This window comes from Schistocerca americana, chromosome 8 (genome assembly GCF_021461395.2).
Source record: "Schistocerca americana isolate TAMUIC-IGC-003095 chromosome 8, iqSchAmer2.1, whole genome shotgun sequence".
NCBI lineage: Eukaryota > Metazoa > Arthropoda > Insecta > Orthoptera > Acrididae > Schistocerca > Schistocerca americana.
In genome coordinates this window covers 470,033,924-470,059,704 of record NC_060126.1, presented here as the reverse complement: position 1 = coordinate 470,059,704, position 25,781 = coordinate 470,033,924, and the positions used below count along the sequence as shown (strand labels likewise).

The 25,781-nt window shown below is 45.0% G+C and overlaps 1 pseudogene; it reads right to left on the bottom strand.

The window, feature by feature from the left end:
* Window positions 1-20,200: 20,200 nt before the first annotated feature.
* On the bottom strand, window positions 20,201-20,318 carry LOC124546320 (annotated as a pseudogene).
* Between the last annotated feature and the right edge of the window lie 5,463 nt (window positions 20,319-25,781).

The following is a 25,781-nucleotide window of genomic DNA, read 5'->3' as shown; positions in this document are numbered from 1 at the left end:
TTAAACGCGTGCCTTTCGGCTTCCTCATAGTGGCTTGGCTGTCTTGCCAAGCCACAACACTCTACATGCCAAATCATCAGCCCAAACCAGCTATTTCGCGCGCAACAGAGCTTAGCACGCCTTCCGATAGATACATTTTGAAATAAGCCAGATTAACAGTGCTAAATCTGCATAGGTGCTACTTATGCTAGGTAACTAATCAGTACACCATCTAAAATCTACATCCATACTCCGCAAGCCACCTGACGGTGTCTGGTGGAGGGGACTTTCAAAAAAATGGCTCTGAGCACTATGGGACTTAACTTCTGAGGTCATCACGCCCCTAGAACTTAGAACTACTTAAGCCTAACTAACCTAAGGACAGCACACACATCCATGTCCGAGGCAGGATTCGAACCTGCGACCGTAGCGGTCATGCAGCTCCAGGCTGTAGCGCCTAGAACCGCTCGGCCGCTGTGGCCGGCGGAGGGTACTATGAGTACGTGTATCGTTTCTCCCTTCTACTCCAGTCACGTATTGTTCGTGGAAAGAAAGACTGTCGGTATGCCTCTGTGTGGTCTCTAATCTCTGATTTTATCCTCATGGTCTCTTCACGAGATATACGTAGGAGGGAGCAATATACTGCTTGACTCCTCGGTGAGGGTATGTTCTCGAAACTTCAACAAAAGCCCGTACCGACCTACTGAGCGTCTCTCCAGTAGAGTCTTCCACTGGAGTTTATCTATCATCTCCCTAACGCTTTCGCGATTACTAAATGATCCTGTAACGAAGCGCGCTGCTCCCCGTTGGAACTTCTTTATCTCCTCTATCAACCCCACCTGGTACGGATCCCACACTGGCGAGCAATATTCAAGCAGTGGACGAACAAGTGTATTGTAACCTACTTCCTTTGCTTTCGGGTCGCATTGCCTTAGGATTCTTCCAGTGAATCTCAGTCTGGCATCTGCTTTACCGACGATCAACTTTATATGATCATTCGGTTTTAAATCACTCCTAATGCGTACTCCCAGATAATTTATGGAATTAACTGCTTCCAGTTCCTGACCTGCTATATTGTAGCTAAATGATAATAGATTTTTCTTTCTATGTATTCGCAGCACATTACACTTGTCTACATTAAGATTCAATTTCCATTCCCTGCATAAAGCGTCAATTAGTTGCAGATCCTCGTGCATTTCAGTCCAATTTTCCTTTGTTACAACCTCTAGATATACTACAGCATCATCTGTAAAAAGCCTCGATGAACTTCCGATGTTATCCACAATGTCATTTATGTATATTGTGAATAGCAACAGTCCTACGACACTCCCCTGCGGCACACTTGAAATCACTCTTACTTCGGAAGACTTCTCTCCATTGAGAATGTCATGCTGCGTTCTGTTATCTAGGAACTCTTCAATCCAATCACACAATTGTTCTGATAGTCCATATGATCTTACTTTGTTCATTAAACGACTGTGGGGAACTGTATCGAACGCCTTGCGGAAGTCAAGAAACACGGCATCTACCTGGGAACCCGTCTCTATGGCCCTCTGAGTCTCGTGGACGAATAGAGCAAGCTGGGTTTCACACGATCGTCTTTTTCGAAAACCATGCTGATTCCTACAGAGTAGATTTCTAGTCTCCAGAAAAGTCATTATAGTCGAACATAATACGTGTTCCAAAATTCTAAAGTTCTGCACATCTGTTCGACGTCCCTTCTTAAAAACGGGGATGACCTGTGCTCTTTTCCAATCCTTTGGAACGCTACGCTGTTCTACAGACCTACGGTACACCGCTGCAAGAAGGGGGGCAAGTTCCTTCTCGTACTCTGTGTAAAATCGAACTGGTATCCCATCAGATCCAGCGGCCTTTCCTCTTTCTTAGGATTTTCTGCTATGTCAGTATATAGAACTTTACTTCCGAATTCTTAAGAGAGCGTGGTGCACTCGCATCTAACATAGAATTAGGGGGCAGCCGTATTGGGCACAAGAAAATTTCTTTCACTCATACTTAATTAAAAGTACGGTTCTGACAAAGAGCATCAAAAGGCTACGCCAATTGCGCTTTATCAAATTACAAAATCATCAGTTTTTTTTTCTCACGCCGAATATGGCAAACACGCTTCCGGGTACGTTTCACAAGGATACATACGGTGTGTAATGCTTTCACAGGCACTGCCGCTAAAGGCGCAACCCTCCCGTTTCACCGCCGTGGCGCCGGAAAAACAAGTCTGAACAAGAACATCAAATACAGCCGTCCAGGACCACCACACATGTATAATGTCATTAATCACGTTCCGCCACAGGAGTGTAAAACGTCACTGTGGGACACTTAAAGCAATAAACACGGAGAGAGAGAGAGACTAAGCAGATGGTTCAAATGGCTATGAGCACTATGCGGCTTAACATCTGATGTCATTATTCCCCTAGAACTTGGAACTACTTAAACCTAACTAACCAAAGGACATCACACACATCCATGCCCGAGGCAGGATTCGAACCTGCGACCGTAGCAGTCGCGCGGTTCCAGACTGAAGCGACTATAACCGCTCGACCACCTCAGCCGGCAGAGACTAAACGTCCCACGGCTTGCTGTTAGCCTCAAGCCAGACACAGAATAACGGCAACACAGTGCGACAACGGAGGAACAACGGACGTGAGCCGCACTCCGTGGCCACAGACACAGGCAACATTGACCTTGTTCCGAACCTGTTGATGGTGCATAAGACCCACCACACAAAGTCCGCAGTTAGTGTGTTGCGTCTCCTGCCCAGATGCTTCCATAAGACTCGTCTTGATTGCTGAACACGCAACAACACTATAAGATGATTTCTCTAACCAATATTGAACACTCGCCAAAGTAGCAAGACCAAGGAGCTTGTAGTAACAGCAACGATGCAACAAAACGCAAACTGCAAGCCACTCACAACTTCGCCGACCGGAGCATGTCTGCGGAAAACTACCACGAACTACGATGCACTAAAACACTTAATAGCAGACCCGTGGTGCGACACCAAACGATATCATCACAACGTAAACGAACGGTCTCCATTCAGTATTCTTTGCAATAACGTCCCCGGACACTATTTTAATATCCTCAGATCAAACCGACACGTCAACAAATCGTGCGTAATCCAGAGTGCAAAAGCTGCGGAGCAACGATATGGCCACGGACACCAGCCATCAACACCTGGCGGGCCAGGCTATACGATACTCGAACTCAGCTACGGATTCAAATGGGCCACAGAGTATGCCCAGCAAGCACTTGCCGGACTCCGTGCCCAAGGTCGGTATTACACTATCAAATTTCTTTGTCAAAGACTTGATCAAAGATGTGATCCAATATTCCGTCCAATATATTTGACAAAGATCTTTGACGTAGCGCTACAAGGGATATTACACTGTCATCAAATTTTTCGTCAAAGTTCAAGATGGCTGACAACAACTTGTCATTAACCGCAGCAGTTCTACGTACTCCAATTGCATTGTGTGCACATGCGGAAAAGAAGTGGGGGGAAAAAATGGAACCATACATACGAGGTTGACAGTCTTAAAAGTCCTGGGATTACAACTTGATAATAAATTCAGTTGGGAGGACCACACCATAGAACTGCAGAAAGGCCTTAACAAATCTGTATTTGCAATTCGAGTGTTAGCAGACATAGGCAACATAAAAATGAAAAAGCTTGCATACTTTCATTCCATAATGTCATATGGGATAATATTTTGGGGTAAATCTTGAAGTCAAACAAAAGTTTTCAAGGTCCCAAAAGCGTGTAAAACGTATTATTTGTGGAGTAAATTCACGGACCTCCTGCAGAAACCTCTTCAAAGAACTCGGTATACTAACTACTGCCTCTCAGTGTATTTACTTCTTAATGAAATTTGTCGTAAATAATATATCTCTTTTTCCAACAAACAACTCAGTTCATACATACAATACCAGGAACAAAAATGATCTGCACAAGGACTTAAAAGCACTTATTTTAGTTCAAAAAGGGGTTCACTACTCAGGAACACTCATCTTCAATAATTTGCCAGCAAACATAAAAAAATTAGTTAGAAATAAATATCAGTTTAAAAGGAGCCTGACAGACTTACTACTGGCCAACTCCTTCTACTCCATTGGCGAAATTTTTAATAGAAACAAATGATGTATTTATTCATACTATTAGTATTGTTATTTCAGCTTAAAAAAATCGACATGTTCCACATCCACGAGGATCTCCTCAGCACGGATCTATGGAACGAAAAACTAATCTAATCTGGGTGAAGCCGTGGGTTTTACGACGACACGATAAAAGCATTCAACAAAACTTGTTACGTGAGCTTGCAGTGGAAGACATCAAATCGTACATCAATTACTTAAGAATGGATGAGCATACATTTCTGTATGTGCTCAATGAAGTGTATCCTCATATCACAAAGCACAATATTCACTTAAGAACTGCTACATCTTCAGAAGACAGGCTCACTATAACACTCCGATTCCTTACTACAGGAGAGGGTTATGTTAGCTTAGGTTAGGTTAGGTCAGGTTAGGTCTCCAATCTTCTTAATCTATCTTTGTATTCAGGGTGCCTCACGTTGTAAAGCGCCTCATCAGCTTCAGACATCTCTATTAATTTTGTAGTTGTCGGCACACACCAATTGTATTTACCGGCAATGGTTATAAAAACACTACAGACGACAGAACGCTGCAGCGATGCTAGCGCTCCATGTGGTAACATGTCACATTGCAGTGAACAGAAGACAAGCGGTTTCTTTGATCAAATATACAGCGAGGCCCTAGATTTGATCAAATATTGGACGACATTTGACAAAGTCCCTATTACACTATCAAATATCTTTGACAAAGATTTTGGACAAAGATAGTGGACAAAGAAATTTGATAGTGTAATACCGGCCCAACACTTGCCCAAGTGCGCGCCTCACTCGCTCGGAGGACCTCTCACACCGGCCTCCTCAGTCGGTTACCACTCGCCACGCCACGCCCCGCCCCGCCCCCATCAACTACCACGAGCAGAGATCTTAGTGGCCTCAAACCAGAGGTACATCACACGACAGATCGAGCTAGTGGCGCCAGGAATCCGAAAGGCGACGCCAGCAACCCCGCCACGGCTCTTCGGTTTCTGGCGCGGATCGACGTTGAGGACATGTGGCCAGGCAATATTCTGTGAAGTGACGAGTCACATTTTACACTACAGGGTGCAGTGAATACGCAGACTGCTGATTTGGAGTACCGTCAAACGGGTTGTCGTGTACGAACAGGCATTACACTCGCCGTATGTGACTGCGTTGCTTGAATAACAAGCACCTTTATCCTCGGTCCGTTGTTCCTTGAAGAGAATAAACCCAGAAGGCCTGTCAGGTGTACCGCGACACCTGCGCGTTATCGAGACCTCCCTATACAGCAACTGATTTCTGCTGTGAAAGAGCGCAACTCCGTGGAAACCACTGTTTTCGTGCAAGATGCTGCAAGGCCACATACTGCCCGTACAGTGAAAGATCTGGTTAATGCAACCCCCCACGAATGCTTTATCTCCAGTGGTTTTCCCGATGCATGGCCTGCAAGATCACCCGAACTGACTCCATAGGATTTTTGGCTCTGGGGATATCTGTAATGAAAATCTCCCTCTCTCTTCCTGTGTGCAGGGGAAGCTCACAGAGTCTTCTCATCCGGCATTCGCTGCATTCTCTGTGCAAACTACAGGTTGGCAACATACCGGCACTCGCCTTATGAGCTGCGGAATGATATCTGAGCGCTTAAATGCAGCTCGCCTCCCACGCTGTTCACGGCAACGTAGCGGTGGCCCTGCTTATCTGCTTGGGCATCGTTCAAATCTCTCGCACAGCTTCGGAAGGTGCATTTGTAACACTATGGCTTAAGAGGTACTCAAAACGGCTTACTCGCGCGACCCCCGACCGTGAGAATTTTTGGTGGGAAACCTGTAGGCTGTTGGCTGTTGTCAATCCACTGCCGAGGACTAGCTGGTGCCCCGTCTCGCTACAGTTCCACGAACTGAGGCAACCACAAGCTGATATGTCAGAATTCACGGGCACTGCCTTTCCATTCATGAAGTTTATGAGAATACAACATAAAATGATTATAGGGGTGAGAGTAATAAACAATTTAAGATAAAATTTAAGTACATGAAAATTGCTCCCAGTAAAGGTTAACATAAACAGTGACAAAACTTAGTTGTCTTAAGGGTTTCTGCTGGCAACAAATTTAGCTCAAACACGTATCTAGTGATTCAATCACGACACAGACACTTCAACAATTTCGGTAACAAATAAATAGCGTGAATTTGTACTCACAGTAACCAACTAATCAACAGCCTTGCCATTGAATATGTAGTAGGCCATTTGGAACGAATTAGCAACACTCCGCAACTAGGGGAGTTAATACCAACAGTCTTTAAATGTCTTGCTCCCCATTAAATAAACAAACTTACAGTAATTAAATGAATATCAAATCAAACACACTACGCTCCACTCAAACTCTTCAGTGGAAGCCATGCCAAAATGAAGTTCCATTAACTGAGTAGCACTGAAGTCACACAAAAGCTCATCTCTGTGTTCCCAGACACACATGGAGCAAACTTATAGAAGACAAGATTTTGAAGGGAGCACATCAGTAAAACCGATAGTGGAGCTAACCCGTGGCACAGAAAATTAATGTACTAGACTGGGGCACAAGGTGGTATACAATGAGGTTGTCTTAGTGCCATTTGCGCTCCAAAATATTAATTCAAATGGCCAATTCAAAATTAAGTACACATAAACCAGCATTAATTAACGAGGAGTGACACCAGGTCGCTCGAAGCGATTGCAACACTTAATTAAAAGACAAATGCCGGAAGCGGCAGTAACATCAAACACCTTCTCCGAGTTTTAACCAGGAGTCACTTCCAGCTATACAAGTAAACATTCAACCAAGCACAAGGAAGGAACCCCAAAGAGAAAATTCAAATAAAACCCCCAAAAGATTATAAAGGAGAGGGAACCCCAACTACTTAAATTTAAAAGAATTAGCTCTCCCCAAAGGCAATGTAAACGCAAAGGCCACGCTTAAGAGGCCACCAAAATTGGTTACAAAAGGTCCTATACATTTGCTCCTTTTCTTTAAAGATTTTCTGCTGGCTTCTACTGGACGTCCGGTATGGCTCGTGTAGGATACACCAGGCAGCAAGCCAAGCTAGGCGGTCGCAAGGCATGGCGAGCAAAATCAGGAGAGCAGACAGGCAGGCAGGCAACGCATATCCTCCATGCTGAACCGGCAGACCGCGTACAACCAACTGCACATATACGTGGTTGCTTCCCACCTCGTACCTCGCGGCGCCTCAGCAGGTAGCCCGAGCAAACATCAACTGCCACTTGCCACGCGAATGCGGAAAACAATAAGGCAGGCAAAGATAAGAAACATCAAAGGATCGATAATGGACATCCAAGAGACTGGCGCGCCAGTAACGAGCGCTACGGCTCAACCTCCCCCGCTCAATCCTGACCAGCCGGCGCCCGGGAGAGAAGAGGACGCACTACTTCGCGGGCTTCAGCTGACTCACATGGACCGTAGACAACTTCCCGATAGCCACCTCCTTTACTAGTAGATTGACCGGCCCTAAAACCTTAATGACAACATACGGTCCCATGTATTGTCCCTTAGGGACATGGGACAAACCAATGCCATTACAAAGAAAATAAAGGTACACTGAGGCTGTTGTAACTACTTGCTTTTAATAAACTTCTATACACTCACAGACAAAAATCACAACACCAAATCATAATTAATGTAGCACAAAGCAATTTCTGACATACATTTTTCTAGGTAATGTATTTAAGTAATTAACATTGCAAGAGCACAGGTTAACGTAAGCGCGACATAAGCCATTTGCAAATGTCTAAGGCATGTACATTAATAGCTTGTCTAACCATAAGAATGTTGGATGCAAGCATGCAAACGCGCATGCATTTTATTGCACAGGTGCCGGATGTGAGATGTAGCTCCATGCGTGTTGCACTTGGTCAGTCGTTATAGGGGCGGTCAATGCTGTTAGTGGAGGACGCTGGAGCCGTCGACCGATATCGTATATGTCGTCGATTGCAGCAGGCCAAGATAACAAGTCGACACTCTTTTGAGCATGCTAGGTTGCAACAGCGGTATGTGAGCGACAGTTATCTACATCTACATCTACATTTATACTCCGCAAGCCACCCAAAGGTGTGTGGCGGAGGGCATTTTACGTGCCACTGTCATTACCTCCCTTTCCTGTTCCAGTCGCGTATGGTTCGCGGGAAGAACGACTGTCTGAAAGCCTCCGTGCGCGCTCGAATCTCTCTGATTTTACATTCGTGATCTCCTCGGGAGGTATAAGTAGGGGGAAGCAATATATTCGATACCTCATCCAGAAACGCACCCTCTCGAAACCTGGCGAGCAATCTACACCGCGATGCAGAGCGCCTCTCTTGCAGAGTCTGCCACTTGAGTTTATTAAACATCTCCGTAACGCTATCACGGTTACCAAATAACCCTGTGACGAAACGCGCCGCTCTTCTTTGGATCTTCTCTATCTCCTCCGTCAAACCGATCTGGTACGGATCCCACACTGATGAGCAATACTCAAGTATAGGTCGAACGAGAGTTTTGTAAGCCACCTCCTTTGTTGATGGACTACATTTTCTAAGCACTCTCCCAATGAATCTCAACCTGTTACCCACCTTACCAACAATTAATTTTATATGATCATTCCACTTCAAATTGTTCCGCACGCATACTCCCAGATATTTTACAGAAGTAACTGTTACCAGTGTTTGTTCCTCTATCATATAATCATACAATAAAGGATCCTTCTTTCTATGTATTCGCAATACATTACATTTGTCTATGTTAAGGGACAGTTGCCACTCCCTGCACCAAGTGCCTATCCGCTGCAGATCTTCCTGCATTTCGCTACAATTTTCTAATGCTGCAACTTCTCTGTATACTACAGCGTCATCCGCGAAAAGCCGCATGGAACTTCCGACACTATCCCGTTGGAAAACACCTCCTTGAATGCTTTTGATGAATGACAGCACAACAGATCGAATCACCAGACTGAAGTATAATTCTGAAGCCAGAGTGCGTGGGATAGCACCGAGAGTGCTCCTGCTGTCATACTAAATCGTACCCCAGAACATAACTCAGAGTGTATGTCCAGTGTGTGCACCACGCAGACAGGTTGGTTGCAGGCCTTCAACTGGCCACCTGCTAACCAACATATAGCTATCACTGGCACCGACGCAAAATAAGCTTTCATCAGAAAACACGACAGACCTCACCCACACCTCCAGTGAGCTCTCCTTTCACACGACTGAAGTCGCAAGTGGCGGTGTTTGGGGTCGGTGAAATGCACGCTACAGTACGTGTGGCTCGGTGCTGTCCTATAAGTAACCTGTTTGTCACTATCCACTGTGGTCGCAACTGCTGCTCAAATAGCTGCTACAGATGCAACAGGATGCGCCAGAGCCATACTCCGAACAAGATGGTCTTCCAACTTGTAGTGCCACGTCGTCGTTCGAAGCTCGGTCCTCTTGCGACCATACATTCTCGTGACGACTGCTGCCGGCGATGATGTACAGTGGCTACATTTCTGCCAGGTCTTTGTGTAATATCGCAAAAGGAACATCTAGCTTCTCATAGCCCCGTTACATGACAAAGTCTAAACTCAGTGGGGTGTTGATAATAGCGTCTTTGTCGCCTTGAAGGCATTTTTGACTAGTATCAACTCAATGTGTCTAATCTCAAAGGTAACTAACGCTCACGACCGTTAGAGAGCGCATTTAAAGCAAACCTGGTTTGCAACATCCTAGTGGCCCTACTAGCACCAGTTTTATGCGACTGTTGTGAAATTTGAATATACGGGGGTTGGAACTTTAATAGCGGCAACTATTTATTTACAGCTCGAACAAAATCGATACGTGTTTCAAAGTTTTACTGACCTTCAAATTAGTCACCAGAGTTGTGTACAACCCGTTGCCAGCGATGTGCGAGTCGTAGGATACTCTTACAAGGAAACCTCCCCATCGCACCCCCCTCAAATTTACTTACAAGTTGGCACAGTGGATAGGCCTTAAAAACTGAACACAGATCAATCGAAAAAACAGGAAGAAGTTGTGTAGAAATATGAAAAAAAAGAAGCAAAATATACAAACTGAGTAGTCCATGTGAAACATATATAACATTAAGGATAGTTTGAGCACAGGAGTGCTATGGTCCCGTGGTTAGCGTGAGCAGCTGCGGGATGGAAGGTCCTAGGTTCAACTCTTCCCTCGAGTGAAAAATTTACGTTTTTGTTTTCGCAAAGTTATGATCTGTCCGTTCGTTCATTGACGTTTCTGTTCACTGTAATAAGTTTAGTGTCTGTGTTTTGCGACCGCACCGCAAAACCGTGCGATTAGTAGACGAAAGGACGTGCCTCTCCAATGGGAACCGAAAACATTTGATCGCAAGGTCATAGGTCAACCGATTCCTCCACAGGAAAACACGTCTGATATATTCTATACGACACTGGTGACGGCATATGCGCCACATGGCAGGAATATGTAGTCGACCCACCTAAATTGTACACTTGGCGAATAGGTAAAAAGATTCTTCTACCTTGCCCGGTTTAGGTTCTCTTGTGGATGTGATAATCACTCCCAAAAAAGTGATGAAAACATAACGTGTTTGTCACATAAACTGCAACAAATTAATGCAACAGTTTCACAGTCGCACAGTTTTCCCTGTGCTCTGCCAAATATACGTTTTTAACGTTTTCAAATTTTTCCGTGTGTAGACCGTCAAATCCTGCATATGTCCAAGCAAATCTGAACATGTCCTGGAATTTTGGAGAGCGAAGCTGATTATATGTGAGTGCCTGGACTTTGATAATTGTCTTAAAATAAAAAATTAAATTTTTCACTCGAGGGAAGACTTAAACCAAGGACCTCTCGTTTCGCAGCTGCTCACGCTAACCACGTGACCATGGCGCTCCTGGGTTCACATCATGTTGATGTTGCCTATCTTGCACATGGACTACTCAGTTTGTATATTTTTCTTATTTTTTTTCATAGTTCCACACAACTTCTTCCTGTTTTCTCGATTGGTCTGTGTTCAGTTTTTCAAGGCCTATCCACTGTGCCAACTTATAAGTAAATCTGAGGGGGGTGCGATGGGGAGGTTCCCTTGTTAGCAGCACCAGTTGTGTTGACGTGCTTGAGCATTGTCCTTCAAAATGATGGTCAGGTCCTGCAGAAAGTGTCATCACTTCTGTCGCTATGCTGTTCATTTTTGGAACACAACCTCCGACCACCTTAGAGACACAAGTGATGACACTTTCTGCAGGACAATGCTCAAGCACGTAGAGTGCAAGCTGTTACTGATTTTATAATTACATGTTTGCCTGAGACATCTAAGTCTCTTTTCTTTACCTACGCTAATGATCGAAGCAAAGGAAATGAATTAAAATTTGTGCTGCGGCCGGGATTCGAACCTGGCAGCTAGCCCTCTGACCGAACACACTGACCTACAGTGCCGGCATTTGTTAAGTAGAAAGGCTAACCATTACACTACCACAGCAGCATGGACAACGTCGCTGCATGCCCTCTCCAACACAAACTTCGAGTCCTGGCCGCAGCACAAATTTTAATTCATTTTGTCTGCTTCGATCATTATCGTAGATAACAAAAAAAAAGAAACTTAAACGTCTCAGGGAAACATTTAATTATAAGATTACCAATGGTAGAAGGACGACCCATTATGTCCAATGCTGGGGTGCTTGTCAATATCGGAGAGCCCTGGCAGTAGTGACAATACAGGGTGAGTCACCTAACAGTACTGCTGGATATATTTCGTAAACCACATCAAATACTGATGAATCGATTCCACAGACCGAACGTGAGGAGAGGGGCTAGTGTAATTGGTTAATACAAACCATAAAAAAATGCACGGAAGTATGTTTTCTAACACAAACCTACGTTTTTTTGAATGGAACCCCGTTAGTTTTGTTAGCATATCTGAACATATAAATAAATATGTAATCAGTGCCGTTTGTTGCATTGTAAAATGTTAATTACATCCGGAGATATTGTAACCTAAAGTTGACGCATGACTACCACTCCTCCGCTGTTCGATCGTGTGTATCGGAGAGCACCGAATTACGTAGGGATCCAAAGGGAACGGTGATGGACCTTAGGTACAGAAGAGACTGGAACGGCACATTACGTCCACATGCTAACAAATTTTTATTGGTCTTTTTCACTGACGCACATATACATTACCATGAGGGGTGAGGTACACGTACACACGTGGTTTTCGTTTTCAATTACGGAGTGGAATAGAGTGTGTCCCGACATGTCAGGACAATAGATGTTCAATGTGGTGGCCATCATTTGCTGCACACAATTGCAATCTCTGGCGTAATGAATGAATGAATGAATGCCGTACACGCCGCAGTACATCTGGTGTAATGTCGCCGCAGGCTGCCACAATACGTTGTTTCATATCCTCTGGGGTTGTAGTCACATCACGGTACACCTTCTCCTTTAACGTACCCCACAGAAAGAAGTCCAGAGGTGTAAGATCAGGAGAACGGGCTGGCCAATTAATGTGTCCTCCACGTCCTATGAATCGCCCGTCGAACATCCTGTCAAGGGTCAGCCTAGTGTTAATTGCGGAATGTGCAGGTGCACCATCATGCTGATACTACATACCTCGAAGCGTTTCCAGTGGGACATTTTCGAGCAACGTTGGCAGATCATTCTGTAGAAACGCTATGTATGTTGCAGCTGTTCGGGCCCCTGCAATGAAGTGAGGACCAATGAGGTGGTCGCCAATGATTCCGCACCATACATTTACAGTCCACGGTCGCTGTCGCTCTACCTGTCTGAGCCAGCGAGGATTGTCCACGGACCAGTAATGCATGTTCCGTAGATTCACTGCCCCGTGGTTTGTGAAACCCGCTTCATCGGTAAACAGGTAGAACTGCAACGCATTCTCTGTTAATGCCCATTGACAGAATTGCACTCGATGATTAAAGTCATCACCATGTAACTGCTGATGTAGCGACACACGAAACGGGTGAAAGAGGTGACGATGCAGTATGCGCATGACACTACTTTGACTCAGTCCACCGGCTCTCGCGATATCCCGTGTACTCATGTGTTGGTTCATGGCAACAGCAGCTAACACACCAACTGCACCCGCTTCTCCTGTGACGGGCCTGTTACGGACCCGTTTGCGTGCTACGACCATACCTGTTGCATATAGTTGGCGGTAGATGTTTTGCAATGTGCGGCACGTTGGATGCTCTCTGTCCGGGTACCGTTCTGCATGCACCCTGCAGGCTTCAGCTGCATTTCGTCGACACTCGCCATAGATGAGTATCATCTCCGCCTTTTCAGAGTTCGAATACACCATGGTCACAGTTCCTACAACACTACACTATGACAGGCGTCTGGTAACACGGTGTACTACAGTTTGTCTGCGTGCGGAGACGAATGCAGAATAACAATAGCAGCAAGCGCTACATGCGGACACTCGGACAGCTAGACCAAACCACAACAGTGCACTACAGCCACACTCGTAAACACGGTCGTCATCGTAAACATGTCCCTGCAGATTCTGCTCGCCGACCGTGGGCCGTGTTTGTTACCAACACGCAACTGAACGTCGGAGGTTTCAAGCGTCAACTTTAGGTTACAATATCTCCGGATGTAATTAACATTTTACAATGCAACAAACGGCACTGATTACGTATTTGTTTATACGTTCAGATGTGCTAACAAAACTAACATGGTTCCATTTAAAAAAACGTAGGTTTGTGTTAAAAAACATACTTCCGTGCATTTGTGTATGGTTTGTATTAAACAATTACACTAGCCCCTCTCCTCACGTTCGGTCTGTGGAATCGGTTCGTCAGTATTTGATGTGGTTTACGAAATATATCCATCGGTAACGTTAGGTGACTCACCGTGTATATAAGGGAAAAATGAATTGAAGTTTGTGTTGGGGAGGGCACTCAGCTTAGGTAGTTCGTGCAGCAATGTTGACCATCGCGCTTCTGCCTAGTAAGCAAGCAGACCTAAGTTCGAATCCCAGCCGCAGCACAAATTTTAATTCATTTCGTCTGTTTCGATCATTATTGTTACTGATTTGTTTGACTGATGGGTCTGCTAATTGCTGTACCACCTACTCCACTCCCCTGACTTAAGCCCTCGTGAGTTCAACTCGATGTCTAAACTGAAGGAAACACTTCACGGCATTCGCTTCAAAACTGCTACAAATTCGTCGGGCAATAGACCGCGCCCCTCGAATTTTCAACACAACTGGCACTGCTAAGAGTTTCCTACCACTTTCACATCGCTCGCAACGGGCTATACACAATGCTGGTGACTACTTTGATGGTAAGTAAAACTTTGAAACACGTATCTATTTTTTACGAGCTGTAAACAGTTACCACTATTAAAGTTCCAACACTCGTATATGATCTTTCAGATGTGGAAACACGCCTACCAACTTTCGCTTACGTCGTACAACTCCTTCTTGGTGTTGCGATCTTTTCTTCCATTATAGTACACGCCGTTTAGCCAGCGGCCTTTCCACCGTGGTAACAACAGTTCCTATCAGATCACCGAAGTCAAGCGCTATCGGGCTTGGCCAGCAATTAGATGGGTAACCGTCCGGGTCTGCAAATGGGGTGTACTCAGCCCTTGTGAAGCCACTTGAAGAGCTACTTGACTGAAAAGTGGCGGCTCCGGTCACGAAAACTGAGAGCAGTGTGCTGACCACATGCCTCTCCAAATCCGCATCCACTGACGCCTGTCAGCTTAGGATGACACGGCCTTCTGAAGCCTGTTCGGACGGAGTTTTTCTACATGCCGTTTGGTATCCTCCAGCTATCGCATGTTACACACCTACTCTGTGTGGATTTAAATTCCATGGTTTTTTCTATTTAAAATGTGTAATCTCGCAGTTTTGTAATTGTAAAGTGTAGAGTGAGGCAGTCTGGGTAACATAGCTGCCATTTCTTCTGAACAGCTAGCTGAACGCTCATTAAGGCGTCAGTCTCCATTGGTGACACGTCAGCACAGTAGCAAGTTGCATGTCTAGTTTTTTGTCCGTGCTTTTACAGCTTACTTCTTAAGTTAGCCATTGTAGGATGTGTGGGATGTATGCAAGCTGTGTGCAGACGCAGGAGAAGTTGGCCGCACTTCACGAACAGCTGAATATGCTTTTGGCTTTGGTCAGCTTCGATGTGTAGCAGAATCTGGAGCGTCGCATGGGACACGAGGCAGAGGGACAGTGTGGAGGCTGGTCATCTGGCCTGTGAGTGGACAGGTGGCTGTTCCTTCAGCAGAGTCCGAGCAGGCACGCAGGGGCAGGGGTTTGATAGTTACTGGGAGCTCCAACGTTAGGCGCGTTATGGAGACCTTTAGGAAAGCAATGGTCAGGGCCGGAAAGAAGTCCATTGTGCCCTCGGTAGGTCTGCCAGGGGGCCTCATCCGGAAGGTGGAGGAGGCCTTGCCTGCAGCAGTCGATCGCGCAGGGTGCAGTCATCTGCAAGCTGTAATTCATGTCGCACCAAAGACGCGTGTCGCATTGGTTCTGAAGACATGACCTGTCATTGGTTCTGAAGCCATGCTCTGTTCATAAAGGCCGCTAGCGTAATTGGCGAAGGCTGCTGGCCTCCACTGCTGGGTGCAAGCAAAGCTCGCAGTTTGTAGCATTGTTCTCAGAGTTGATCGGAGTGGAGGGTGTCAACCAAAGCCTTCGTCGACTCAGTGACGGTCTTGGCTACTGATTTCTGTACCTGCGTTATCGGCTGGAGAATTGTAGGACTCCCCTTCATAGCCCAGGGTGCACTACATGAAGGAAGCAATTATTCGGGTATCGGGTAGCAGAGTATTTGTAGAGTGCACATGGTTTTTTTTTTAGGCTAGGCGATACTTTCAGGTACTCTGATGAATACTCGCTGATCGACACGCATTTAAAGAAATCAGACCGCGTCCAGAATAAAAACACTTCGATGTCAAAATCTCATCAGTAAATTGTCGAAGTATCTGTAACAAAATTCCCGAATTTACTGCCCTCCGGGAAAGTTCTCGAGATCGAATTATTCTTGGGACAGAGAGATGTTTGAAACCTGAAGTAGAAAACTCTGAGGTATTTATCGATTCATGGAATTTATATCTAAAAGACAGATTAGACGAAACAGGAAGGGTAGTGCTCATTGAAGCTGCTAAAAGTATTGTTTCTATTGAGGTCGAATTTGAGTGTAACCCAGTGAAGTTATGTGGTCTCATAACACGGGTGTGGGTGAAATCAGTTAAAATGTTGGATGTTTTTACTGGCAACCCGAATTCCAGCGTGGGAGTTTCAGGATCATTGAAAGAAAGTCTACAGTCAATAGCACGAAAATATCCAGATCATGCAATATCAGCTGGAGACGACTTTAACCCAACGAGTATAGACTGGAACGTCTATGAATTCATTGCAGGGAGTACAGACACAGTTTTGCAGAGTACCTTTGAACGCGTTTTCCGAAGACTGTCTTGAGCAGGTAGTTCAATAGCCCACACGCAATGGAAATATTTTAGATTTTGTAGCTACAGACGGGCCGGACCTTATCGGTGACGTCAGTGTAGAGACGGGGATTAGTGACGATGGTGTCATCATAGCGAAGATGATGTTTAAAGTTAATTAATCAGTCTAGAGGGTTAGGTGAGTATTTCCGCAAGAAACAGGGGATTAGCAGTTGTTAGCATGAATTAGTATCATTTAGTTCCAGTATGACGAACTTAGAGGGATTATGAGCAAAGTTTGTAAGTCGTTCACTGAAGAATGTTTGTCGATTAAGTGGATTAAGGACAGAAAAAGACCCACCGTTAACTACGAAATTTGTAAAAAGTTGAGAAAGTAAAGCCCGTTGCACTTTCGTTTCAATAGGGAAGGCGCAAATGACGACAAGCAAGAGGTGGTACATATTCGTGCGTCTGTAAAAACTACGATGTACGAAGCACACAGGAAATACTACCGTCGTACCTTAGCAAACGATCTCGCCGAAAACCCGAGAATATTGCGGTCCTTTTTAAAATGACTACGCGGGTCTAAAGCTGCTGTCCAGTAAAAGAGACCAGTCTGTTGCGGCAGTAGAAGATACCAAAAGAAAAGCTGAATTTTTAAATTTTGCGTTTAAGACATCATTCACGCAGGAGTACCGTAGAAACGTACCGTTTACAGAATGAAATTTTCACTCTGCAGCGGAGTGTGTACTGATATTAAACTTCCTGGCAGATTAAAATTGTGTGCCGGACCGACAATCGAACTCGGGACCTTTGCCTTTTGCGGGCAAGTGCTCTACCAACTGAGCTACCCAAGCACGACCCACGACGCGTCATTTCAGCGCACACACCGATGTAGAGTGAAAATTTCATTCTGGAAACATCCCCCAGGCTGTGGCTAAGCCATGTCTCCGCAACATCCTTTCTTCCAGAAGTGCTAGTCTTGCAAGGTTCGCAGGAGAGCTTCTGTGAGGTTTGGAAGGTAGGAGACGAGGTACTGGCGGAAGCTGTGGGAACGGGTCGTGAGTCGTGCTTGGGTAGCTCAGTTGTCAGAGTGCTTGCCCGCGTAAGGCAAAGGTCCCGAGATCGAGTCTCGCTCTGTTACACAGTTTTAATCTGCCAGGAAGTCTCAAACGTACCGTTGTTTGTTCACGGCAGAGGCTCCCGTATCGAGGACACAATAATAGGCATCCATGGCGTAGAGAAACGACTGAAGGAGTTGAAAACAAGTGGCCAATTTCTAATAGAATCCCGATTCAAAAAATGGTTCAAATGGCTCTGAGCACTATGGGACTTAACTTCTGAGGTCATTAGTCCCCTAGAACTTAGAACTACTTAAACCTAACTAACTTAAGGACATCACACACATCCATGCCCGAGGCAGGATTCGAACCTGCGACCGTAGCGGTCGCGCGGTTCCAGATGTAGCGCCTAGAACCGCTCGGCCACTCCGGCCGGCAATCCCGATTCGGCCTTACAGAAGCACTCTAGGGAGAGGTGAGAGGAGGAGATTAATTTTTAAAGTCCCGTCGACAACCAGGTCATTAGAGATGGAGCACAAACTCGGATTAGTACACTATGGCACTGGCCCCTTACTTAGCTTGCTTTTATCGCGGATCTCACGCCGAGCTCACAGTTCCATGCGACTGTAAAATGGCGCAAGTGACTCCTTTACATAAGAGTGACAAAAGAACGGACCAGCAAAATTACAGACCAATATCCGTAACATCGGTTTGCTGCAAATTGCTTGAACAGGTTCTTAGTTCGAATACAATAAATTTCCTTGAGAAAGAATAGCTTCTGTCCACGAATCGGGGCGCTTTTAGAAAGCATCGCTCGTGTGAAACTCAGATTGGTATCACGTGATACCCCACGAATGGCAACACACAGATTCCATATTCTTCGATTTCCTTAAAGAATCTGACACGGTGTACCACTGCAGACTGTTAACGAAGGTAAGAACGTACCGAGTAGGTTCCCGGATATGTGAGTGGCTCTACCGTTTCTTAAGTAACAGAACCCAGGACGTTTTTCTCGACGACTGTTGAGCAGAGAGAGAGATGGTCATAGTTAGGAGTGTCCCAGGGAAGTGTGATAGGACCCCTGTTATTTTCTGTATACATAAATGATATGGCGGACAGGTCGTTGAGTGACTGTTGGGGACATGATAAGTTGGATTAAATTTCTAGTTGGTGTGATGAATGGTAGCTAGCTCTATGTGTAGAAAAATGTAAGTTAATGCACATGAATAGGGAAAATGTACTCCGTCTTCAGGCCACAAGTGGCCCATCGGGACTGTTGTGGACTGGCAATACAGCCAATCCACTATGACGGGTAGCCGAAAAGCACGCGTTTAAGCTCACGCAGGCTGGCGTGAGGTCTGGAACAAGTCAAGTAATGGAGACTAGCAGATAAAGTACGTAGCTGCTGGAATATTTAACTTTAATCCATAATTGGTGAACATCGCTCTTGACGGTACATGTTTTACAGCATCAATAGTAACTGGTAATGGCGCCTTGCTAGGTCGTAGCAAATGACGTAGCTGAAGGCTATGCTAACTATCGTCTCGGCAAATGAGAGCGTATTTGTCAGTGAACCATCGCTAGCAAAGTCGGGTGTACATCTGAGTCGAGTGCTAGGAAGTCCTTCTAAACCTGCCGTGTGGCGGCGCTCGGTCTGCAATCACTGATAGTGGCGACACGCGGGTCCGACGTATACTAACGGACCGCGGCCGATTTAAAGGCTACCACCAAGCAAGTGTGGTGTCTGGCGGTGACACCACATTCCTCCCCCGCAAATCGGCGTACGGTTGTGTTATAAGGCTTCCGCCCGCCGTGGAGAGGACCCCATGTTGACGTATGCGACGAGGTGGGGAGCCTAACAACAGGCGAGGCTGTGCCACCCGCACCCTGCCATTCGGTCCGAGGGGAGCTAGGAAACGCCTGAAAACCTACTCCAGGGTGCACGCCAACATGCGGTGTATGCGCCCGTAGAGAGACAGGAGGGGCCGAAGGGTCGACCTCCATCGGGTCGGGGCACCCGACGGGCGAAGACGCCATGTGGTCCGGAGCGGGCAAGAGTTCCATGTCGGAGGACAGCTGGTCACGGGAAGCGATCGGCGGCGCGTGACCCAGGGAGGAGCCCGGCTGTTGCAGCGACGCGTCCACTGCGGGCGTCGCCGGCGGGAGAACAGGCGGCGGCGGCGCGTCGCCATGGGGCAAAATGGAAGGCATCGTCGGTAACACCTGGGGATGAGGCGAGTCAGCAGATGGGTCCCCAGGGCGCTGACCGGACGGCACCGTCGCTGAAAGCAGACGGGGAGCGGCAGAACCCGTGCGACGACAGAGGCGCAGCTGATTGAGATGCAATCACCGATAGTGGCGACACGCGGGTCCGACGTATACTAGCGGACCGCAGCCGATTTAAAGGCTACCACCTAGCAAGTGTGGTGTCTGGCGGTGACACCACAGGAACCATCCGACCGCCATGTCATCCTCAGAGGAGGATGCGGATAGGAGGGGCGTGGGGTCAGCACACCGCTCTCCATGTCGCTACGATGGTTTTCTTGACCGAAAACGCTACTATTCGGTCGAGTAGCTCCTCAGTTGGCATCACGAGGCTGAGTGCACCCCGAAAAATGGCAACAATGCATGGCGGCCTGGATGGTCACCCATCCAAGTGCCGGCCAAGCCCGACAGCGCTTAACTTCGGTGATCTGAAGGGAACCGGTGTATCCACTGCGGCAAGGCCGTTGCCAGTAGGGAAAATAAATCTGTCAAATTTGAATACAGCATTAGTAGTATGCTGCCTGACGCAGTCACGTCGATTAAATATCTGGGCGTAACACTGCAAAGCTATATGAAATGAAACGATCATGTAAGCATTGAAGTAGTCAAGGCGAATGGTCTACTTCGGCGTACTGGGAGAATTTTAGGAAAGTATGGTTCGTCTGTAAAGGAGGGCGCATACACGTAGGACGCTGGTGCGTCTCTTTCTTGAGTACTACTCGTGTGTTTGGGATCCGCACCAGATAGGATTAAAGAAAGACACTGAAGCAATAGGAGGCAGGTTGCAAGATTCGTTACCGGTAAGTTCGAACAACACGTATGTATTACGAAGATATTTCGAGAACTCAAATGGAAACCCCTGGAGTGATGGTTACGTTCTTTTCGAGGAACACTACTGAGATAATTTAGAGAACTAGCATTGAATCTGACTGCAGAACGATTCTAGTGTCGCTTAAACAAACATGTCGCGTAAGAACCACGAAAAAATGGAAATGAGCGTTTAGCGTCATTGGCCGGGAGGCCCCCTCCAGGGCCCATCCGGCCGTCTTGGTGCAGGTCTTATTACATTCGACTCCACACTGGCCTACCTGAGCGCCGGATGGGGATGAAATGATGGAGACATCACAACACCCAGTGCCTGAGTGGAGAAAATTCCCGACCCAGGCGGGAATCAAACCCGGACCTGTAGGATGGCAACCCGTCACGTTGACCACTCAGCTATCGGGACGGACAGAACCACAAAGATAAGGTAAGAGAAATTCGGACTCATACGGCGGCATATAAACAGTTGTTCTTTCGCTCTATTTCCGATGGAACAGGAAAGGAAATGATTAGCAGTGGTACAAGGTACGCTCCGCTACGCTTGCGGATTATGTATCTGGATTTAGAGGTAGATACAGATCCATGCACTTCGCAAGTGATGCGTCAATTCCTCGTTTTTCTTTTCATTACAATCTTAGTAGCAGATCAGGTAGTAGACCAAGTGAAGGAATTTTGTTACCTCGAGAGCCATATATGACGAACGGGGAAAGGGTATTAGAAGCTTATTAGCACAGGTAAAGAGTGTATTTGTCGATTTAAAAGAGTGTAGAAGTACTCAAATGTTCAAAGAAAACTTGAGTTTGATTTCAAACACGCATCCGACTCATACGATAATAGTTGGTGGTGACTTTAATTTACCCTCGATATGTTGGCGAAAATACATGTTTAATTCCGGAGGTACGCATAAAATATCAACCGAAATTGTGCTAAACGCATTCTCCGAAAATTATTTCGAGCAGTTAGTTCATGAGCCCACACGAATAGTAAACGGTTGTGAAAACATACTTCACCTCTTAGCAACAAATAATTCTGAGTTAATAACGAGCATCAAAACCGATTCAAGGATTAGTGAGCACAGAGTTGTCGTAGCAAGATTGAATATTTTAATCCCCAAATCCTCAAAAAATAAGCGAAAAATATACCTATTCAAAAAACGAGATAAAAATTCACTTGAAGCCTTCCTGAGAGACAAGATGTGGCTTAAATTCAAAAATTATTATCGGCAGAAATCGAGAGATTTAGACCAAATAAATTAACAAACGACTGAGCTGGTCCTCCTTGGTACACAAAACGGGTTAGAACACTGTTGCAGAAACGACGAAACAAACATGATAAAACTAAACAGACGCAAAATCCCCAAGACTGGCGATCTTGTACAGAAGCTCGAAATTTAGCGCGGACTTCAATGCGAGGTGCTTATAACAGTTTCCACAACGAACCTTTGTCTCGAAACCTGGCAGAAAATGCAAAGAGATTCTGGTCGTATGTGAAGTATGTTAGCGGCAAGAAACAATCAATGCCTTCTCTGCGCGATAACAATGGAGGTACTATCGAAGAGAGTGCTACCAAAGCAGAGTTACTAAACACAGCCTTCCGAAATACCTTCACAAACGAAGACGAAGTAAATATTCCAGAATTCGAATCGAGAACAGCTGCCAACATGATTCACGTAGAAGTAAATATCCTTGGAGTAGTAAAGCAACTTAAATCACTTAATAAAAGAAAGTCTTCTGGTCCAGACCGTATACCAGTTAGGTTCCTTTCGGATTATGCTGATGCATTAACTCCATACTTAACAATCATATACAACCGTTCGCTCGACGAAAGATCCGTACCCAAAGACTGAAAAGTTGGACAGGTCACATCAATATTCAAGAAAGGTAGTAGGAGTAATCCACTAAATTACAGACCCATATCGTTAACGTCCATACGCAGCAGGATTTTGGAACATATATTGTGTTCGAACATTAGGAATTACCTCCAAGAAAACGGTCTATTGACACCCAGTCAACAAGGATTTGGAAAACATCGTTTCTTTGAAACACAACTAGCTCTTTATTCACATGAAGTGTTGAGTGCTATTGACACAGGATTTCAGATTGATTCCGTATTTCTGGATTTCCGATTAACGTAGAAATAAACATCCTTGGAGTAGTAAAGCAACTTAAATCACTTAATAAAAGAAAGTCTTCTGGCCCAGACCGTATACCAGTTAGGTTCCTTTCGGATTATGCTGATGCATTAACTCCATACTTAACAATCATATACAACCGTTCGCTCGACGAAAGATCCGTACCCAAAGACTGAAAAGTTGACATTCTGCCACACAAGCGGCTTGTAATGAAATTGCGTGCTTATGGAATATCGTGTCAGTTATGTGACTCGATTTGTGATTTCCTGTCAGAGAGGTCACAGTTCGTAGTAATTCACGGAAAGTCATCGAGTAAAACAGAAGTGATTTCTGGCATTCCCCAAGGTAGTGTTATAGGCCTTTTGCTGTTCCTTATCTATATAAACGATTTGGGAGACAATCTGAGCAGCCGTCTTAGGTTGTTTGCAGATGACGCTATCGTTTATCGACTAATAAAGTCATCATAAGATCAAAACAAACTGCAAAACGATTTAGAAAAAATATCTGAATGGTGTGAAAAGTGGCAGTTGACCCTAAATAACGAAAAGTGTGAGGTCATCCACATGAGTGCTTAAAGGAATTCATTAAACTTCGGTTACACGATAAATCAGTCTAATCTAAAAGCCGTAAATTCAACTAAATACCTAGGTATTACAATTACGAACAACTTAAATTCGAGGGAATACATAAATAATGTTATGGGGAAGGGTAACCAGAGACTGCGTTTTATTGGCAGGACACATAGAAAATGTAACAGACCTACTAAGGAGGCTGCCTGCCTTACGCTTGTCCGTCCTCTTTTAGAATACTGCTGCGCGGTGTGGGATCCTTACCAGATAGGACTGATAGAGTACATCGAAAAAGTTTTGTATTATCGCGAAATATGGAAGAGAGTATCACAGAAATTATACAGTATATGGGCTGGACCTCATTAAAAGAAAGGCGTTTTTCGTTGCAACGGAATCTTCTCACGAAATTGCAATCCCCAACTTTCTCCTCCGAAGGCGAAAATATTTTGTTGACACCGACTTGCATAGGGAGAAATGATCACCACGATAAAATAAGGGAAATCAGAGCTCGTACGGAAAGATATAGGTCTTCATTCTTTCCGCGCGCTATACGAGATTGGAATAATAGAGAATTGTGAAGGTGGTTCGATAAACCCTCTGTCAGGCACTTAAATGTGATTTGCAGAGTACCCATGTAGATGTAGATGTACTGCAGGATTCAAGTACAGTAACTGTACTGGAAGACAGATGTAGAAATACATCCAACACATAATCCGAATCGTGCCTCGGGCATGGATGTGTGTGATGTCCCTAGGTTAGTTAGATTTAATTAGTTCAAAGTTCTAGGCGACTGATGACCTCAGAAGTTAAGTCCCATAGTGCTCAGAGCCATTTGAACCATTTGAACATAATCCGAAGACACTGGTGTTAGATGCTACGCTGAGGCGAAAAGACTGGCACATGAGAGGAAGTTGTGGTAGATATATCACATCAGTCACAAAAAAACAGTAAATAAATATTAAAAAATGGATAGGATCTGTGATTAGTCAATAAGGCAAACGCGACAAGCTTAGTTACGAGTCTGTTTTGCTACAAAGTTATAATTATAGCTCCATGATACGCCTGTAGAACAATGTAATGTCACATGTTCGTGTAGTGGAATAACAGGAAGCTGCGAAATGCATTCTTCACGACGTTCGCAATCAGACTTAGTATACGCTGGCAGCCGTGAAGTTGTCCAAAACAGCTGTTAGGTAACCTTCACTTCCTAACAGACCCCTCCACCTCCCTCTCCACCCCCCCCCCCCCTTTCCCACGCACGTTGCAGTTCAGCCGTGACCTTACATTGGGTTCATTAATAAGCAGCTGATTTTATTTCTCTCTGACGTCGTGTGGCGTTATACGCTGCCGAGGTACCCACTTGAATTGTACTGGACATTCTAACAACCCTACCACAACAAAGGTCAACAACTAATTATGATTGTAGTGTTGCTCACGCTGCTAAATATTGCATTTTCGGGCAACAACAAAGTTATATTATGTGGCAGGTGTCATTAGAGCACAGTTAATAAAGTCATTTCTTGAAATAATGGATAAACTAGGCACTCATCTTTTCGTGTTTCCCACGCTGGTCTCGTTGTGAACTCATGGCTCAATTGTCTAAAATCTAGGTAGTGATGATTCCAAGCTCTGATGCAAAGAGGCCTAGGTGTTATTCTGCGATATTCAAAAGTTTTATAGATGTGTTTCATAAACCATTCTTGAAGAATAAACTTTTGCAAGTTAAGACAATGGTGATGTAAAAAAAGTAATCAGCACTCCGAATTTAAGTTACACTTCTTTTTTATTACTTTTGTTGCAATATCACGTAACTCACAAAACATCACTTCATAATATAAAACATACTTGAAAAATATTTTCCTCACCGTTAAAGTTCACATTTCATAAACTGACTGCAATTTGCGTCTTTTCAACATGACGACCAAGACTTGACTCTCTAATAACCGCTCACGCGCCCAAAAATCAGAGTTACAAGTACGTCAAAGATCATAGTGACAAAAAACAGAATACACATAAGAATAATGTCATTGCAATATAAACATATTGATGTATCAAAGTACCTCTACATTAATGAAATCAAATCTGAATGTTGTCACAGAAATATGTTCACTATTTTACAGAAACACAGTAGAATATTGCTGGTATCGAGAGATTGAGGTGAGTTGCCGTAATGGTTACGTAATTCAAGTACCATTACAACATGCTCCTGCAACAACTATACCTCTTGTTAAATACCTTGCAAAGAAAGCGTAGATGAATATGTCGCTCCTCACAAAATATGATACAAAATCCATAAAGAAGTCACCAGCCATTTCTAGCACTGACACACTACAACAGTATCTGTAACTAAAATTATTTTATTATTCAATTTTCCTTATGCTGTAATGTGAAACTGTGCTTCGTTGGATCG